This window comes from Hipposideros armiger, unplaced genomic scaffold, assembly GCF_001890085.2.
Source record: "Hipposideros armiger isolate ML-2016 unplaced genomic scaffold, ASM189008v1 scaffold_90, whole genome shotgun sequence".
NCBI classification, from domain to species: domain Eukaryota; kingdom Metazoa; phylum Chordata; class Mammalia; order Chiroptera; family Hipposideridae; genus Hipposideros; species Hipposideros armiger.
In genome coordinates this window covers 26,247-45,725 of record NW_017731440.1, presented here as the reverse complement: position 1 = coordinate 45,725, position 19,479 = coordinate 26,247, and positions in this window count along the sequence as shown.

The window sequence follows — 19,479 nt, the reverse complement described above, 5'->3', positions numbered from 1 at the left end:
TAATTTGCCCTTCAGTTTAATAGTTCTAAGATCTTAAAGTAGAAAATGTAACCCTTTATGACACTTTTAATGGATTCCTACTTGAAGAAGAATGAGGTAGCACTCATTTCAGATTTATTACCATTTTAAACAAGTTTTCCCCCTAGTTACAGGGAAATTCAGTAAAATAGATAATAAATAATGGCTATTTGTAGCACTTGAAAGGCTTTATTAATAAGTAATGTCAAACCATGTAATGCTTTCCCTCAGAGTTATTATTCATCAACACTTTATGGATTTGTTTGTTATGTTGCTTCTAAAATGTGGATAGGATTCTTATATTCAGGGAAATGTTCTTTTGTTTTTTTGTTGAGTTTATTTTGAGGATAACCTCAGTTTAGGTGTCATTTTCATGTTAGACTTGAGCTTTGAAATTTATATTTATCATTAAATAATCGTCCCTATGGTTTCAAGCTGCCGTTTTGTTTTTTAGTATTGCTCATTTCATGTTTTTTTTTTTATTGCAAACTTAATCTTATACTCTTTAGTATCTAGGCTAATTGTTAATCATAAATTGATTTTGGTTCTTCAACTATGATATCTGTGTGTTGTAGTTCAAGAAAATACATGGACTGTTTTCTAAGGGTCTAATACATTTTCATTCGCTTGGGATATTAATAAATTTGTTATTTCTAAAGTAAATGGTTTCCACATTTATCATATTTTCAGCCTGGACTTCGCGTCTTCTCTGTTTGCCTTCAGGATATTTTCAATTAAATGTCCTCCTCTCAACTGAGATTTTGTAGGTTAATAGAGTTCCTCTTCCTAACTAAATAGGTACCCCTTTCTCACTGCCCAGAGTCACCATCTTTATAGGGTCTCAGAGTTCTACTTTTGTGTGAATAAGTGCTGCTGCTTTGCATCTTTTATTTAATTAGTTGCCAACTCCTATAGACTGAGAATCCTCAGCATAATGGTATTTGAACATGGGACCTTTGGAGGGTACTTAGATCATGAGGCTAGAGTCCTCATGGATGGGATTAGTGCCTTTATAAGAAGAGACACCAGAGAGGTTATCTCAGCCTGTGGAATATAGCAAGAAGATGGCTGCCTGGAAGCCAGGAAGTGGGCTCTCACTAGATCCTGACAATGCTGGCACCCAGATCTCAGATTTCCAGCCTTCAGAACTGTGAGAAATAAGTGTTTGTTGTTTAAGCCACTCAGTCTATGAGGTCTTATTATAGCAGCCAGAACCACCTAAGACACTAAGCTTTATGTCATAGGCTAAATTGTGTCCCCTCCCCAAATTCTTATGTTGAAGTCCTAACCCCCAGTAATACAGAATGTGACTATATTTGAATAGGGTCTTTAAGAAGTAATTAAGTTTTATATACCACATAGCAATGAAATCATATGGTTCTCCACTTTTTCTGTCTGACTTATTTCACTTAACATTATAATCTCAAAATCCATCCATATTGTCACAAATAGCAATATTTAATCGTTTTTTATGACAGAATACTATTCCATTGTGTATATATACCACATCTTCTTTATCCAATCATCGATTGAAGGACACTCTTTGGTCATTTTTATGTCTTGGCCACCATAAATAAAGCTGCAATGAACATCAGAGCACATATATCTTTGTTTTGTTTTGTTTCAAGTGTAATCCCATATATCTTTATGGATAAATGTTTTAAGACTTTTTGGGTAGATACTGAAGAGAGGGATTGCTGGGTCATATGGTCATTCTATTTTTAATTTTTTGAGGAATCTCCACACTGCCTTCCATAGCAGCTATACCAATCTGTATTCCCACTAGCAGTGTATCAGGGTTCCTTTTTCTCCACAGCCTCTCCAACACTTGTTATTATTTGTTCTGTGATATGTGGTATACAAAACTGAAAACAACAAAAGAACAAGAAAAACAAATGAAGAAACAAAACTCATAGACACAGACAATAGTTTAGTGGTTACCAGAGGGTAAAGGGGGAATGGGTGTGGTAGATGAGGGTAAGGGGTATCAAATATATGGTGATGGAAAGAGAACTGACCCTGGGTGGTGAACACACAATGTGATATATAGATGATATATTACTGAATTGTACACCTGAAATCTATGTGACTTTGCTGACAATTGTCACACCAATAAGCTTTAATTTAAAAAACCCCCAGAAATAATTAAGGTTAAATGGAGTCAGTAGGGTGGGCTTTAATCTGACAGGTGTCTTATAAGAAGAGAAAATTAGGACACAGACACATAGAGAGGGACAGCCATGTGAGGTCACAGGGAGAAGATGGCCATCTACAAGCCAAGGGAAGGGGTCCTCCAAAGAAACTAATTCTACTTATACCTTGATCTTGGACTTCTTAGACAACAGAAGTGTTAGGAAATAAATTTCTGTTATTTATACCACTCAGCCTGTGTACTTTGTTACATAGCTCTAGTATATGACTGCACTTTGGCATTTCTTTGTAATGTCTTGAATTTTGACCAGTTGAGGAGTACATGTTGGTTCCTTATTGTCACTTTATTTATATATATTATTCTCTTTTTCTAAAGATGTATTAAATTTTCCATACTTTGGCCTAATTTGGAGAGATACCAATTATTTTGAAAAATTTGCATTTCTTTATTTCTCAAATTAGTAGGTATGCCCATATACCTACCATTCTTTTGGGCTCCTTTGCACTGAGTGCTTGTACTGATTACAGCACTTTATCACAGTGTGTTACAATTTTACTACTTTTCTCTCCCACTTGCTAGATTGTAAATGCCTAAGTTCAGGACTGATTCTTGAATATTACTATATTCCTACCACCAAGCATAGTGCCTGGCCCAAAGAATGTGCCCAATAGATATTGATGAATAAATTACTTGGTATTTTGCTGCAGTAACAAACAATCCCCAAATATCAATGTCTTAAAACAACAAAAGCTTGTTTCTTGTTATGGTACGTACTTTTTCATTGTTGTTCTGCTGGAGACCCTACTCTGTGTCATCTTTACTTTTGGATCTAGGTTAACAGACTGGCCACCATTTGGAGTACTGTCTGTCATTGTGGAGGAGGGGAATGATAGGTAATCCTGTAGTGGCTCATAAATCTGCATAGATATTACTTCTGCTCATATTTCATTCATCAGAACAAGTCCTGTGGCCATATACAATGTCAATGGGGGAAGGAATTACAATCCTACCGTGTGCCTGAAAGAGAAAAAGCCAGAGATATTTGTGAATGACACTAGCGACTACTCCAAAGTCCTATAGTGGTACATGGCAAATTGTTTCATTTATGATTTGGTCTTTTTAGTTTCTCTTTTTTTTCCCTTTTCTTTCTTTCTTTCTTTCTTTCTTTCTTTCTTTCTTTCTTTCTTCCTTCCTTCCTTCCTTCCTTCCTTCCTTCCTTCCTTCCTTCCTTCCTTCCTTCCTTCCTTTCTTTCTTTCTTTCTTACTATTTTTACCTTAGTGTGCCTGAATTTTGCTAAAATATTAACTGTGACATTACATATTTGCCATATTCAATCTGGATCTTATGACCCATCAGAGGTGTATGGTTTTTGCTTTATTAGTAGGTAACTGCTTCATTATTTTAGTGTAAACTCTTTCTAGGAGAGCCTCCTGTTTATGATCTCAAATGTATACAGTAATACCTTGGTTTGTGAGCGTAATTCATTACGGAAACAAACTACTCATATTGCAAGACACTGCTTCTTTACCACGTTAAAATGTATTAGAATGTTTTTGTTCGTCTTGCAGAACACTTGCAAACCACATTACTCGCAATCCAAGGTTTTACTGTCCTGGCTTTTCTGTCAAAATATTGCTTCTCCCAATGTAGATGACGCTGATGTTGCTGAGCAGAGTAACTTGAATATATCCTTTCTGAGCGAGCCAGGGCAATGAGAATGTACAGTGAAAAAAATTAACACATTTGGTTACATATACACTTAAAATTCTGGTAAAAGTTAATATAAAATATTTAAACCGAGTTACGTTTTGGGAAAAATATTTGCATCACATAAAAATAGACAAAGGATTTGCATAACTACTATTATACAGAGGGATCCCATAAACTAATAAGAAGAAATACAGTGTATTAGAAATATGGGCTAAGAATATGAACAGGCAGCACACACACACACACACAGCCAATGAACATATGGAAAGCTGCTAACTCTTAATGCTGACAAAAGTGGCGGAAATGGGCATGCCTATACACTGTTGGTGAATGGTACAATCTTTTGTGGGTAAGGTAGTACAACCCTTTATGGAATGTATTCTAAAAATTTTAAATGTTTATATATTTTAACTCAGCCACCCCAGTTCTTGAAATCTATTTCCTAGTAAAGATAAGGATGCTCATTACAGCACTGTTTCTAAAAGCAACAACTTAGAAAGCAATTTAAGTGTCTTTCAATATGGAAAAAGTGTATCTATAAAATGAAATAGTGTGCCTAAATTAAAAGAACGAGGAAATAACAAAATAGTAGCTAAGATTTATGGAGTACTTACTATATTCCAGACACAATCACAAGTTCTCTTTTAAAGGTAGATTTGTAAATATGAACAGGGTAATATACACATGATGTATTAAATGAAAACAGGTTTCAGACCAATATGGCAATAAATGTGAGTAAATAAATGCAAGTATAAATGTATTATTGTAAAGATCCAGATACTTACATTTCTATATATATCTATATATGTAAATATATATATAGATACACACACACACACACACACACACACACACACACACACACACACACCTGTATGAACATAGGAAAAATTGGGAAGGCTACACTCCAAAGTGTTAATAGTAGTTAATTTGAGGGACTGAATTAGATACAGGGTGGTTTTATTTTTATGTAATCATAAAAACATGGGTTTGTGGGTAATTTTTACTTTTCAAATAAAAAGTTAAAACCACTTACTATGATGAAGCAGAACCCTACTGTTCTTTTACCATCACTACCACGTGTGGCTGGATCTGCAAATTCAATTTTTGGTGGAAAAGCTTGGAGAAGAAGAACACTACTTTCACGGTGTGGTCATGGAGAATTAAGTGTTTCCCTGAATGGGAGCCTCAATTCTATCAGTAATTTATAACTTAGAATACATCTAAAAATAGGTAATAATTATTCCCATCATTGAGATCAGAAGCCACCAGCAAAAGGGCAGTTTTGGTCGGTACAGTCAGGGAGGTGAAATATGGAGAGGTACATTTTGACGAAGCAGGCGTGGGTGGGGTGGCAGTTTGGATTACTGTCGTATCACATGGGAGCAAAGGAAATGGGATAAAGCAGGAGAGGGTAAAGGTTGTTTGAGTACCCTGCATATATGCCTTTGGTTCTTGTATTTGCTGTTTTGCTATGAAAATGACTTCTGAACTCTAGATTAACAATGCCTGAGTTTGCGTATTAGGTCTAGTTTGGAGAGGGTAAATCTGAATACAGAAGGGGTTCAGCTGCCCCTCATCCCGCATCTCCTTGGTGATTCTCTCCTTTCCATTCTTCCTCCAGTGCACGAAAAAGAGAAGACAGACAGAGTTGAGCATGGGAAAGAACAGGATGGAGACTATTTTTGAGCTCTTGCTGCACTTACTAGAAAAGCAGGTCAGCAGAAAGACTGGTTGCTTTTAGGATCCCCATGTCTACTGCACCCCTCTTATTTTTACATGAGCACCCCACATCTCTCAAGATTTCAAAATGGCTGTCCTGCGACTGTAGTTCTCTGATGGATTCACAAAAAATCATTAGTTTGCTGTCTGTCCAGCTTCCTTCTTGCTGCAAATGTGAGAGCTACGCTTCTGAGCTGAAACCGCAAGTAAGTGATAAGATTTTAAGTAATTAAATTATTAAAGCAATGCAAGTAAACTGATTGAAGATAAAATTTAAACAAAACTTGGCAGAAATATAAGGGATATAAGTTTACAAAGGATGTGTGAGCAATATAACTAAGAAAACAGCATCAGTCAAAAAAATTCCCACCAGTTTTCCACATATGATTTCTAATTATTTGTGAATATTTATTGAGCATTTACTAAGTGCAATGTGTCTTCTTAAGTGATTTCCATACATTTTAAAATTGAATGTTTTTAGCAACCCTCTGAGTTAGGTTCTCTTATTCCTCCTATTATGAGGAAACTAAGGCACAAAGAGTTTGAGTGACTTGCCCAAGGTCATCCAGCTAATAAATGTTGGAACTGAAACTCTAATTCAGGAAGTCTGAATCCAGAGCCTGTTTTCATAACATAAATAAAATGAGGCTATCACTTTTTCAGATATTAAAAGGAACCTAGTTGAACAAAGAAAGAACATGCTGTAAGAAATAGTTCAATAGCAGAAGATACTATTGTAGTATATGAAAGGAGAAATGTTCTCAGATTGATGAAAGGGAAAAAAAGAAACGGAAGGCCTGTGAGGATTTTAGAGCACCCTTCCATGGCAGCGTGTCTGACCCAGACAGACACTTCTAAGACCTGCACAGAACTGTATTTAAGGTCGACAGGAAAAAAACCGACCATCTTGTCTTACTTTTCTTGCATGTACCCTCAACCTCCTCTCTGTTATTCATTGGCAGCTCCAGCTCTTGAACTCTGGAAATTCTGAAAGTATTGAAAAAATATACTTGTTATTTTAAATTATATCTTCCCACTGTTTGTAGATGTTATGTGCATGACATTGCTAAAGAATCTTCTTTTTGCCTGAGGAGCAAGACAGTTTAAAAATAAAATAACTTGTGTTGCGATTAGAAAAGTCTATGTATAAAGATATTTGAAAGAGAGAGCATGCACAGGGACCTGTATAATACATGATGGGTGACAGTTTTTAACCGTGCTTGGAAGGAAACAATCTGTTTTGTACAGAAACAAAGTGTAGACAAGGAAAAAAAGGGCTATGTTCATGCTAGATGTATTTGGTATGTATTTAAACATGTCTGTTGCTAACAAGCGGGATAAACCCCCTAAATATAAAATACATAAAAATTTTGGGATTCGGGTGACCATAATGGTGGTAGTGGAGGTGGAGAGAGGCAGAGAAGTGGGGCAAATAGTATTTCCATTAGAAGAATTTGGAACCTAAAGTGTGAGAAAATCTTGTTGACACTGGTTATGTATTTAATACAGACAAAGGGTGATTGTCGAGTCCTTATTTGTGAGCCTCTTCTATATACTTTACACTGACAGGGTGGGAGAATGTAATATGCCCAGTGAGGAGGGTGGTGTGGAAATCTTACTGTGAGTCCAGCAGTGATAGAGAACTCAGAGTAGTTTGCAACACCAGTCTTTATCTCAAAGGTAAGTTTATAAATATGAATGTGTCATGTACACATGGTGTAATAAATGAAAATAGGTTTCAGACCGATATGCAAATAAACATGAGTAAATAAGTGCAAGTATAAATATATTATTGTAAAGACCCAGATCTTTACAATAATTGGATTATAGCAAAATAACATTTGTTGAAGAAAACAACCCTCTCTGATTGGATGGGAAATGGACTCAGGCATAGTACCTTTAGTCTAAGTCTGACACAGAATCTGCATTTCCAGCCATTTTATTAGGCAGGCAGACCACATCATCAGAAAATGAGAGATTGGAAAGCCTAGCTGAACGTTTTGCTTTTAAACATTTTCTTAATACGGAGAGGGAATGGGCTGTCCAGTGACTGTGCTGGAAGCATGAGGGTGGGGAAGGGTCCTGGGGTCACAGCTGGAGGAGGCAAGGGTTACCTGGTGCGTTTTATTTCCACATTAACACACTATAGAGACAAGGGTCTGACTTTCCACCTTTTAATATTGCTCAATCATTTCTTTTTACTTCTTGCTTCAGCGAGCACAGTATGTGGTTTTCTGTGGAATTTATTAAAAAGAAAACCCTTCGCTGTTTTATGGGTGGATTTCGGAGAAATCTGCAGTCAGTGCATGTTTCTCAATTCCTTCCCAACTGCTCTAATTCTCCAACCCTAGGTGAGGGCATGCTAAAAAATTGCCTCCTAATTTATAATTTAACAAGTGACAGAATATTTCGACATTAGAAAATGAGAGAAATGTTTTATATAACCAGGGACTCAGACCATGAGCATGGCTTTCTGGTTTTGCCAATTGTACTGAGCAGATAATCCTAATCAAATAGGAGGGCTGTTCTAAGCCCAGGCCGATTTTATCGAAACCTTCTGGGTAACTGAGGTCATTTTGGCTCAGTCTCATATTTGTATTAGGGTGGTAGGTTACCTGCTCTTTGTGTTAAGAATGACCCTCCCCTTTTAAAAATCTTGCCCAAAGTTACATAAACACTTTTCCATATGTATTTATAATCTGGAGTCTGTAGTCATTCTTGGGTTTTAACTTCTTGCTTTCTATTTCTTAAAGACCACTCTCAGAATTTCACCAGCATCTCCTAAACAATAGTGAGTAAAGGATGGCAAAAAAACAAGCAGAGGAGGTATTAGTGGGCCAGGGAAAGGTCCAGTGTAGAGACTGTGGTCTGATGATATGGTAGAGGCCCTGTGTCCGGGGTCTGTGTTCACCACCCATTTGGATTCTCTCTCACACACGTTCTGGTTTAGGGCATATGATGTCACCTTTCAGCTGGCTTAAAAAAGGTTTGCACTCAATGTACTCTTTAAGTAGTCCTTGAAAATAAGTGTATATTAATCCAGGTAATTCTCGAGACCAGAAACTGAAAAACCTATATAGGAGGTGTGTGTAAGAAACATAAATGAGGAAAGTGGATGACATCGAAACTAACATTGCCTTTTAAATCATAAATGAGGAAAGTGGATGACATCGAAACTAACATTGCCTTTTAAATCACTGTGTGAGCATAAAATGCATATACACAAACAAGGCCCCTGGCTAGCTGGCTGTGACACTAGTTTTTGTACTCATTTTGTTTTTTGTAGTAAGAATGCTTAACTCCCTCACCTCTGGTCCCCGAGAAACCATGGCCCTGCTGCAGCCCCCATTTTTAGCTGCGACAAATCTCATCTTATTTAACCGATGTTTCTGTAAGTGGATGAGTTGAGGAAATGATTGCTTTCTGTGGTCTCCATTGCCTTATATGAAGTCATTTTACCTAAATCCTAGAAGCCCTGTGGGAGAATCCCAGTTAGTTGCTATACCTGCGGTGCTCACTGGCTCCTGCTCACAGAGCAGAACTGGTTTTAACATCGTCACTCTCATCACCTTAGTTAAACTTGAAAATGTCCTGCTTATTATAGCAAGAAAGGTAATTCAATTCTGCTGTTTCTAAATATTCTTAGAAAGATTAGACTGTTGCTGGAAGATCTGACTGAATATGTTGTATACTGATTAAGCTTATATTGTAAAAACACGATTTATTTGCAAAGAAGTTCTAAAATTTTGTGGTGTCTATCAGGTATGGATTCTTTTGTAAAAATTTAAAAAACCATACATCTTTCTTGTCATTGAATCAAGTATGTAAGAGGATTGTAGAAAAACTATCCTTTTTTAAAATAGGATTTGATATTTAGCTGCATGTTTAGCAGAATTAGTTAATTGGAGACTTCTGCGGTTTGGGCATGGACAGTTGTCCAAGGAACCTGCAAAGTATTCATGTTGCCAAATTATTTAATTTTTGAAATTAAAGTTTATTGGGGTGACAATGGTTAGTCAAGTTACATAGGTTTCAGGTGTACAATTCTGTAATACATCATCCATATATCACATTGTGTCTTGACCACCCAGAGTCAGTTCTTCCATCACCATATTTGACCCCTTTTACCCTCATTTACCACCCCCTCCTCCCTTACCCTTTGGTAACCACTAAAGTATTGTCTGTGTTTATGAGCTTTTGTTTCTTTGCTTGTTTGTGTTGTTCCTTTGTTGCTTCAGTTTTATATCAAACATATCAGTGAAGTCATATGGTTCTCGACTTTTTCTGTGTTACTTATGTCACTTAGCATAGTAATCTCAAGATCGATCCATGTTGTCACAAATGGCAGCATTTCACCTTTTCTTATGGCAGAATAGTATTCCATTGTGTGTATATACCACATCTTCTTTATCCAATCATCTATTGAAGGACACTGGTTGTTCCCATGTCTTGGCCACTGTAAATAAAGCTGCAATGAACTTAATGATTATACCTTTTGTGTGTGGGGGCCATTTTATAGATAACGCACTATGAATAGGCATTTATCGAGGCAATTATGAGTACACTCTGCTTTTAAAGCTATAAATAAGCTTTTTCATTTCCCATGAGAGCTTCTTATTTCCTTTACATGGAAGAGTTTATAGAGGCAAAGACTGAGCTTCACTAGTAGGCCTGTTGTCTGTGTGAGCTGTTTGTATATTGTGTAGGGATTAATACCTTTGAATAGATAATAATTTTGATCTCTATGACTCATTTCCAATAATGCTCCATTATTTGCCATATCAGCAAAATGGAATCATGTTTCCAGTAGAATGATACCCTCTCTAATGGCTTTAAAACATGGGCAATGAATTTTTTTTAAAAAGATTTTATTGGGGAATTGCGGGAGGGGAACAGCATTGGGGAGTTGGGGAAGGGGAACAGACAAGTTGCTGTCCTTTGGTTCTTCAGTCTAGTTGTGGAGGATGTCGCTTCACTGATCCATGTTGGTATTATCATTTCACTCTTTCCAGGTGAGGCAGATCGGTCACCAGCCACTGGATGGCCCCTCACGGTTGCTCCTGGCCACTCATGCCGGTTGCTGGCCACCCATGCTGGCTGCCAGCCACTCACAGTAGCTTATGGCAGCCCACTGTAGCTCCACTGCAGCCTACGCCATAGCTGGTGACCCATGGAAGCCCAGTTCCAGGTTGAGCTGTTGTTCACATCTTAGCTGTAGAGGGTGCAGCATCGCTGGCCACATGTGGGATCTGAACCAGGGTCCTGCTGCTCAGAGCTGGTGTCCCAAGCCAACTCTTAACCAATGTGCCACTCGGCTGGCCCAGGCAACCAATTTTCTGATACCTCTTCATTAAGAGGTGGCATCTTTGTCCCCTTTCCTTGAATTAGGGCCCTGTGGCTGCTCAATCTATAGACTACAGTGGAAGTCACACTGTGCTCATCCGGGGCACAGGCTTTAGGAAGCTGGTAGCTTCTTCCTGCCTCTTGGGATGATTGCTCTTGGAACCCAGCCCCCATGCCATGAGGGAGCCTAAGCAGCCATGCAGCAGCTCTCAAGGAGCATCCCATGTGCTGCTTCAGGTGAACGTCCAGACTTTGGTGTAGCCAGCTCCAACTTGCCAGTGATGAGAGAGCCATATGAAAGCAGGTTTTCTGGCCCTCAGAGGGGGCTGAATTGCCCTTGGTGACACTGTGTGGATCAGAGATTACCTATCTTTGTTGATCCCTGCCCAGATTACAGATTTGTAAACAAAATAAACGATTCCTGTTGTTTCTAAGCCACTCAATTTTGGGATGGGTTTTTATGCACTAGCTAGCTGGAACATGCTCTGAGAGAAATGGCAGTGTTGCGAGCTCCCTTCTCTTCAGTGCAGCAAAAGCTCAGCTTGACTTTAAATCTCAACCCTTGATGCTACTTGCTTGCCAAGGAAGAAAGTGAACACACCAGGTTTCTGGGGAAGACTCAGTTCTCACTAAATATTGATGGAACTGTACCTGTTCCAGGATGATGAATCACACCCTAATCTAATATATTGAGTATCTACTAAGTGCCAAGCACACTTGCAGCTCAAATGGAAGCAGCTTTGCTGTTTTTAGTTCTGCTTGAGCTAGTAATTTGCCATGGGGTACTTGACAGGTTATTCTGTGTGAATGAATCCTATTTCCTCACCTGTGACATGAGAGGGCTTAGATAAATATTCTCTTAGACCCTTCAGCTCTAATGGAATGTTACTTGTAACTGTAAAACTTTAGCTGCTCTATTTGAAAATCCAAGTGTTTATTGCCCCCAAAGGATTCCTCCCTTCACTATTTGAATGTTCTTCCCATTGTAGAGAGTGTTTCCTTCCTACGAAGGCATGAAAGTAAAGTTCACCAGCTCTGTACCTGATGCTCTCTAATTGAAGACAATTCTCCAACATAAATTTAAAACCACAAACAAAAAAAGACCCAGCAGCTGAGATGAGCAAGCTCTGATGGACTAGTGAAAATGGGGCCAATAATGTTTGCCTCACAGGGTTGTTAAAAGAGATGATGTAAGTAAAGCCCATATTTTAGGGCCTAACACTTAGCAGACACCCAACAAAAGTTGTTCTTTTTTTTCTTCAGAAGCAACCCAGACTAATCATTCGAAATGTAAAATTTGGTCATAGAATTGCATAAAATATTTTCCTATTTCTACAATAGTTCTTGTAGTCTTAAATTTCCTACATTAAAAGATTGTTATTTAATATATTGTACTTCTTTTGTCTATCTGTTTGATAAATATTGGCTGCCTGTTTTATGATTTTACTAAATTTGCCCTTTTTTTTGTTCGAATATGGAATTATTCTTTTCAAGAATGCAAGCCAGTATATATATGATGCAAAATTTATTCTAAGAAAATGCCTGAAGAGATGAATTATGCCATAACATTTTATAGAATTTATAAAATGAATTTATAGTATTCTTATATTGGACAAATTTTAATTTAGAATATATTGTTTTTCTTAAGTGTATTAGTTATCTATTGCTGTGTAACAAATTACCCCAAAACTTATTGTTTAAAACAACAGCAAATGTTTATCTCACTCAGTTTCTACGGATCAGAAATTTAGGAATGGCTTAATTGGATGTTCCTGGCTTGAATCTCTCATGAGATTGTAGACAAGATGTCACCAAGGGCTGCAGTCATCTGAAAGCGTGAGTGGGGCTGGGGAATTGACTTCCCCTGGTGCTGGCAATTTGGTGCTGGATGTTATTAGGAGACATCAATTCCTTGCTATGCAGATATCTCTACAGGGCTTCTTCAGTGTCTATATGACATGGTATTTGACTCTCTCCAAGAGAGAACAAGGAGGAAGACACAAGGTCTTTTATGATCTAGTCTTGTAAGTCAAATTCTGCCACTTCTGCAATATCATATTAATCATTCACACAAGTAAGTCTATACAACTTGGAAGAGGACCATCAAAAGGCTAGATATCCCCGAAGTGAGAATCATTGTGGACCTTATTGGATGATAGTTACCATGTCAAGATTTTGGCTTAGACTCTTTCCTTTTATCACTCTGTGTATTCTCTGTGTACAAACCCATAGCTTCACATACTGCCTTTAAACCCATATTCCCACAAAGAAAATTAAACCCAGGTTTCTCTTCTGTCCTTTAGACCTCAATGCATAATACCAACTGGACATTCCTTTTGTCCACCTGGTACTTACTGAGTAGCCACAGGAACCAGGCTCTAAACTAGTCTGGGTAGATAAGACAGGTCTCCTGTCTTCATGAAGATTACAGTAGTAGATGAGGCGAAAGGGGATCAAATATATGGTGATGGAAAGATAACTGATTCTGGGTGGTGAACACACAATGTGATATATAGATGATGTATTACAGAATTACACACCTGAAATCTATGTAACTTTGCTAACAATTGTCACCCCAATAAACTTTAATAAAATAAAATAAAAGATTACAGTTTAGTGAAACAGGAGGAAAATGAACAAGTAAAGAAAGAAACTATTTACAGGTTGTGGAAAGTATAATCAAACAAATACTGCTGTGATAATAATGGGGGTGTGTGGTGGGAGAGGAGAGCTGAGGGTTAGCCACTTTAGATGCATTGGACAAAGAACTATTTGCTGAGACTGGAGGGATAAGATGTGGTATACGGGGGAAGAAACTGTTCCAGGCACTGAAAACAAGTACAAAGGCCCTGGGCAAGGAAAAGCATAGAATGATCTAGAAAATGTCAGAACTATTGTGGCTGGAGCACTACAAGTGAGAGAGAGAATGACAAGAGATAAAATTGGGGAGGGAGGCAGGGACTAGCTCACTTATGTCCTTGTAATCTAGGGCCTTATAATCTGTGTGCTGGGGATTGCATACAATGGGGAGGGACAGAGGTTTTAAGCAGGGTTCAATCATAACGGTATATATAAAGTAACTAGTCTATACCTCCCACTCCAAACTGCCGATTCTCTAATGTTTCCTGCAGCACTGAATAGCAGCACCACCCAGCAGCTGGTAAGAGTGCAGGATTTGGAGTTTGCCGGGCATGTTTGAATCTTGGCTCTACAGATCACTAACAAGATCTTGGAAACGTTATTTACTTTGTTTGATCTCTGATGTCCTCACCTTTAAAGTGGAGACTGTGGCGAGGATGAAATTGTCTGGCCCCTGGCCATATTTGAAACATGGTAGCAGCGATGATGATTTTCTTTAAGCAGTGAAACTGGATTCTCTGAGGTATTCCCGATGCATGTTCCTTATCTTACTTCTAAATGAACTACCCAAATCCGATTTTCCTGGCTAGCAATGTAGAATACAGAACCTGGTGCAATGTAGGGCTCTCACTTGCAGAGTAAAATAATTAACAGACTGCCACAGACTCAAACAGGGCTTAAAACGTGAGGAACATTTTTGAGATTACTCTTATTCTTCTTTCTCCCTACATGGGCTCAAGACTCTTGTCTCTAGTTTTTGAAGTAGTTCGGTCCATTACGAGTAGGCTCTGAGTCTAAGCCCTTGTTATAAGCCCTAACTGTCATAAACTACCAGATACTGAGTCCAGACACCTGTCTAGTGTTTCCTTTTTTCACTGTGTATTCTTCAGAATATGAATTCCCAAAAATTTGTATAAAAAACTGATTTAATGGAGACACTGGAAATCTCCCTCTCTTGGAAACTTACAATTGTGATGCACAGCTAAGGCTTTATGAGAATCTGTTTAATGGTATTTAACTTAGTATTTCCAAACATATTTGACTATACCATTCCCCTTTCCCCCTCACGAAATACATAATAAACCTCCCCCTGCCTCCCCCCGCCCCACACACACTTTGGGAAACTCTATTTCAGGCTGATTTCTCATTCTCCTGATTTGCAGATCCCTTATGTCTTTATTCCAAGTGCTCTCATTCTTGGTAAGTAGCATCAGTTTACCCATCCTTGCTTTTTCTTAATTCTACCTGGTTATAGTATTCCCACATATTCCCACTTGTCCTTTCTTGCCACCACAAGTCATGTCTTGTCTTTATTAAGTGCCCTTTCTGGCCTCCAGCTTTATTGGTAACATTTACTTTTTTTTTTTTTTTAAGCTGAGCCATCCTGCTACCTGTTGGCAGCTCAGCGGCTGCTCAGCTTGGGCCAGGACTCGAACTGCTGTTGCTCAGAGCTCAAACTCTTGAGCGAGCTCCTAACCAACTGAGCTACTCGGCCGGCCCTTACTTTTTTTAGAGACATTCTCTAAATAACTTCTTATTTTCTGGATTCTTTTATTTATTGAGCTGTAATTGGCATACAGCATTGTATTATTTCAGGTGTACAACATAATGATTCCATATTTGTGTATATTGTGAAATGATCACCACAATAAGTCTAGTTAACATCAGTCACAACATATAGTTACAATTTTTTTCCCTTGTGGTGAGAACTTTTAAGATCACTCTCCTAGCAACTTTCAAATATAGTATTAACTATAATCATCATGCTGTGCATTACATCCTCAGGATTTATTTTATTATATAACTAGAAGTTTTTACCTTTTGGCTACTACCTTCACCCATTTCTCCCATCCCTCCACCACCCGCCTCTAGCAACCATCAATCTGTTATCTGTTTCTGTGAGTTTGTTACGCTATTTTTTTATTCCATATGTAAGTGAGATCACATGGTATTTGTCTTTCTCTGTCTGACTTATTTTACTTGGCATAATGCCCTTAAAGTCCATCCATGTTGTCACAATGGTAAGATTTCATTCTTTTATATGGCTGAGTAGAATTTCATTGTATATATAAATAATATATTACAACACTTAGGTTGCTTGCATGTCTTGGCTATTGTAAAGTCAGTTACTATATTAATGTATCCCAAACTCTCTTTATGGCCTCAGAAGAGATATTGTCTATGGAAAATTAGAGGTGTTTAGCATTAAATTTAGTTTTAGTTATTGGTACAAACCCCTTCTACAACTAATCGGGCACCCTTCCTACATTCCTCTTAACTGAACATTTGAGTACAAGCATAAGATTACCTCAGAAATATTCTGGGTCCAGTTTCAGACCACTGCAATAAAGTGAGTCACATGAATTACTTGGTTTCTCAGTGCATATAAAAGTTAGGTTTACACTATAGTGCAGTATATTAAGTGTGCAATAGCATTGTCTAGAAAACAAAGTACATACCTTAATTAAAATACTTTATTGCTTAAAAATGCTAGCCATCATCTGAGCCTTCAGTGAGTTGTAATTTTTTTGCTGGTAGAGGGTTTTATGTTGATGTTGATGGCTGCTGACTGATCAGGGTGGTGGTTGTTGAAGGTTGGGGTGGCTGAGGCAATTTTTAAAAATAAGACAACAATGAAATTTGCCACGTCAATTGACTCTTCCTTTCACAAATGATTCTCCGTAGCATGTGATGCTGTTTGATAGCATTTTACCCACAGTCGAACTTCTTCCAAAATTGAAGTCAAACCCTGTCTCTGCTTTATCAACTAAGTTTATGTAATATTCTAAATCCTTTACTGTCATTTCAATAATCTTCATAGCATCTTTACCGAGAGTATATTCCATCTTAAGAAATCACTTTCTTAGCTCACTCATAAGAAGCAACGCTTCATCTGTTAAAGTTTTATTGTAAGATTGAAGTACTCAGTCACATCTTCAGGCTCCACTTCTCATTCAAGTTCTCTTGTATGTCCACCACATCTACAATACTTCTTCCAATGAAGTCTTGAATCCCTCAAAGTCATCTATGAGGGTTGGGATTAACCTCTTCCAAACTCCTGTTGATGTTGACATTTTGACCCCTTCTCATGAATCACAAATGTTCTTAATGGCATTAGAATGGTGAATCCTTTCCAGAAGGTTTTCAATTTACTTTGCCCAGGTCCATCAGAGGAATTACTATCTATAGCAGCTATAGCCTTACAAAATATATTTCTTAAAAAATAACACTTGAAATTCGAAATTACTCCTTGATCCATGGGTTCATGGACTGCAGAATGGATGTTGTGATAGCAGGCATGAAAACAACATTAATCACATCATATGTCTGCAATCACATTGAGCTCTTGAGTGACCAGGTATATTGTCAATGAGCAGTAATATTTTGAAAGCAATATTTTTTTCCCCTAAGCAATAGGTCTCAACAGTGGGCTTAAAATAGTCAGTAAACTATGATGTAAACAGATATGCCATCATTCAGGCTTTATTCCATTTATAGAGCACAAGCAGAGTAGATTTAGTATATATACATACATATCTATGTATATGTATGTATATATACATGTATGTATGTATATGTATGTATAGATATGTATATATACACATATATATTTATTTGTATATTTGTTTAGAATGATATAATATGCTATCATTATTGCTAACTATGGGTTGAAAGGCATTGTTTTTTTGAGTGGAAGGAATTTTAAGCTTCAACAACTAGATAAGAGATTTTGGAGGGCTAGCCAAGAAATTTATATTGGTTTGTCTAAAATCATACAAATATTTTGGCTGCCTGTTTACTAACACTTAAGCTTGTTCTTGTAAATTCCCCTGAACATCTGTTTCCTAAAATAAATTCTATAATGCATCCTGCTTAAGGATTCTCCCATGCAGTGTTTCTCAGACTTTAAATTAAATGTGCTCCTGGTATCAAAGGAGGGTGAATGCATAAAGCCCTGGGATCTGAGGGTGTTGTTTAGAAGCACAGTGCTCAGGATGAAACTGATTCCCTTGGGAAATTGTTTTCTCCTCTTGGAGACTAAAATCAATTTAATTCAAAAGATTGATGAAAATGCAAAATCACTATGGAGGTCTGATCCATACAAAACAGTAATGATGGCATAGCACTAATCTAGAGAATAGCTAATCCCTTTTGATGAATGATACATAAATAAATGTCTTCCAAACAGATCTTTTCATGTACTACATGTCTGTCTTTTATTGTTTCAGGGTCATTTAATAATGAGGCATTTTACAAATGAAGCTGTCTTATACAATATAGACTCTCACACACAGAGTATAACTAAATTCATCACGGAAATCAACCCAAGAGAATATTCTTCTTAACTAGGCATTCTGTGAGTACACAACTTAATATTTCATTGTGATATACAGTCAAGGATTCTGAAAAAAGATGAATATAATTTATACAAAGTCACCTTCATGCAAATAGTCATTTTGAATGGAAGTGGGAACGCCTATTTCTTAATCATAGTTTCTTCATTTTTCCTGGTAGTCCTAGGAGTTCTGACACAAGATGCTGGTGTTAAAAACTAATATTGTGTGATAACAAATGTATTCTTATGAGGTGTCCTTTCCTTTTGCAGTTGTTTTTCAAGATTTTTGTATTGTGGCCACTGCAAAACTACCCCTAAAGTTATTTCAATCTGTATTATCTATGAAGGTCGTTGATACTATAGTATTTTACTATACCTATCCCAGTTATGGCAATTATTATTTTGAAGACTTTAACTTTGTTATTAAACTATGTTGCTGGAGGTGTTAGTGCTTTCAACTTTTTACTAATTCTTATATATTTAGAGTCTGCATTAGACAGCTTATATATGTAAAGCCTTAGAAGTCATTTAAATGAAACTTAAAAAATACAATTTAAAATTCATGTGATTAAAATATGTGACTCAAACATAAAATATAAAATTGCTTATATTTGCAGAATAAAACCTGTGTCATTGTTTCCACTACTGTATGATGAAATTATGAGTCAATCATTTAATGAATCAACAATTAATTAGTGGACACATATAATGTGCAAACCTAGGAATCCAGGTTTGGAGAGGTAATGGGGGGAGGTGGGGGAGAATCAACATTTAGGAAGCACTGATTATATTTGATGTTTTATGTACTCTGGTGATTGGTTTAGCATTTCCAACTGTTCACTTACTCTTGATAGGTGACATCCTTCTCCTATTGACTTTGCACTTGGCTAAATGACTTGCTTTGATGATTGGAATATGGGCAGAAATGGAAGCATTCAGTGAGCTGAGGTCTTTGAGAGGCTTCGTGGGTGTCCAGTTGCTGTGTTACCCCCATCCCTGCACTAAGCACTGGTTATTATTTCAGTCTGGGTTCCAGCATAATAACATACATGGACCCCTAGATGAGTGAGACATAAATATTTGTTCTTGGGAGCCATTGAGATATTGAGGTTGTTTGGTACAATATAACCTTAGGAAAGTTTCATATATACAGTCATGTGCTGCTTAGTGATGGGGATATGTTCTGAGAAATGTGTCATTAGAAGAGTTTGTTGTTACATGAACATCATAGAGTATACTTACTCACAGCTAGATGGTACAGCCTACGATACACCTAGGCTAGATGGTATAGTCTATTGCTCCTGTATAGCATGTTACTGTACTGAATGCTGTAAGGAA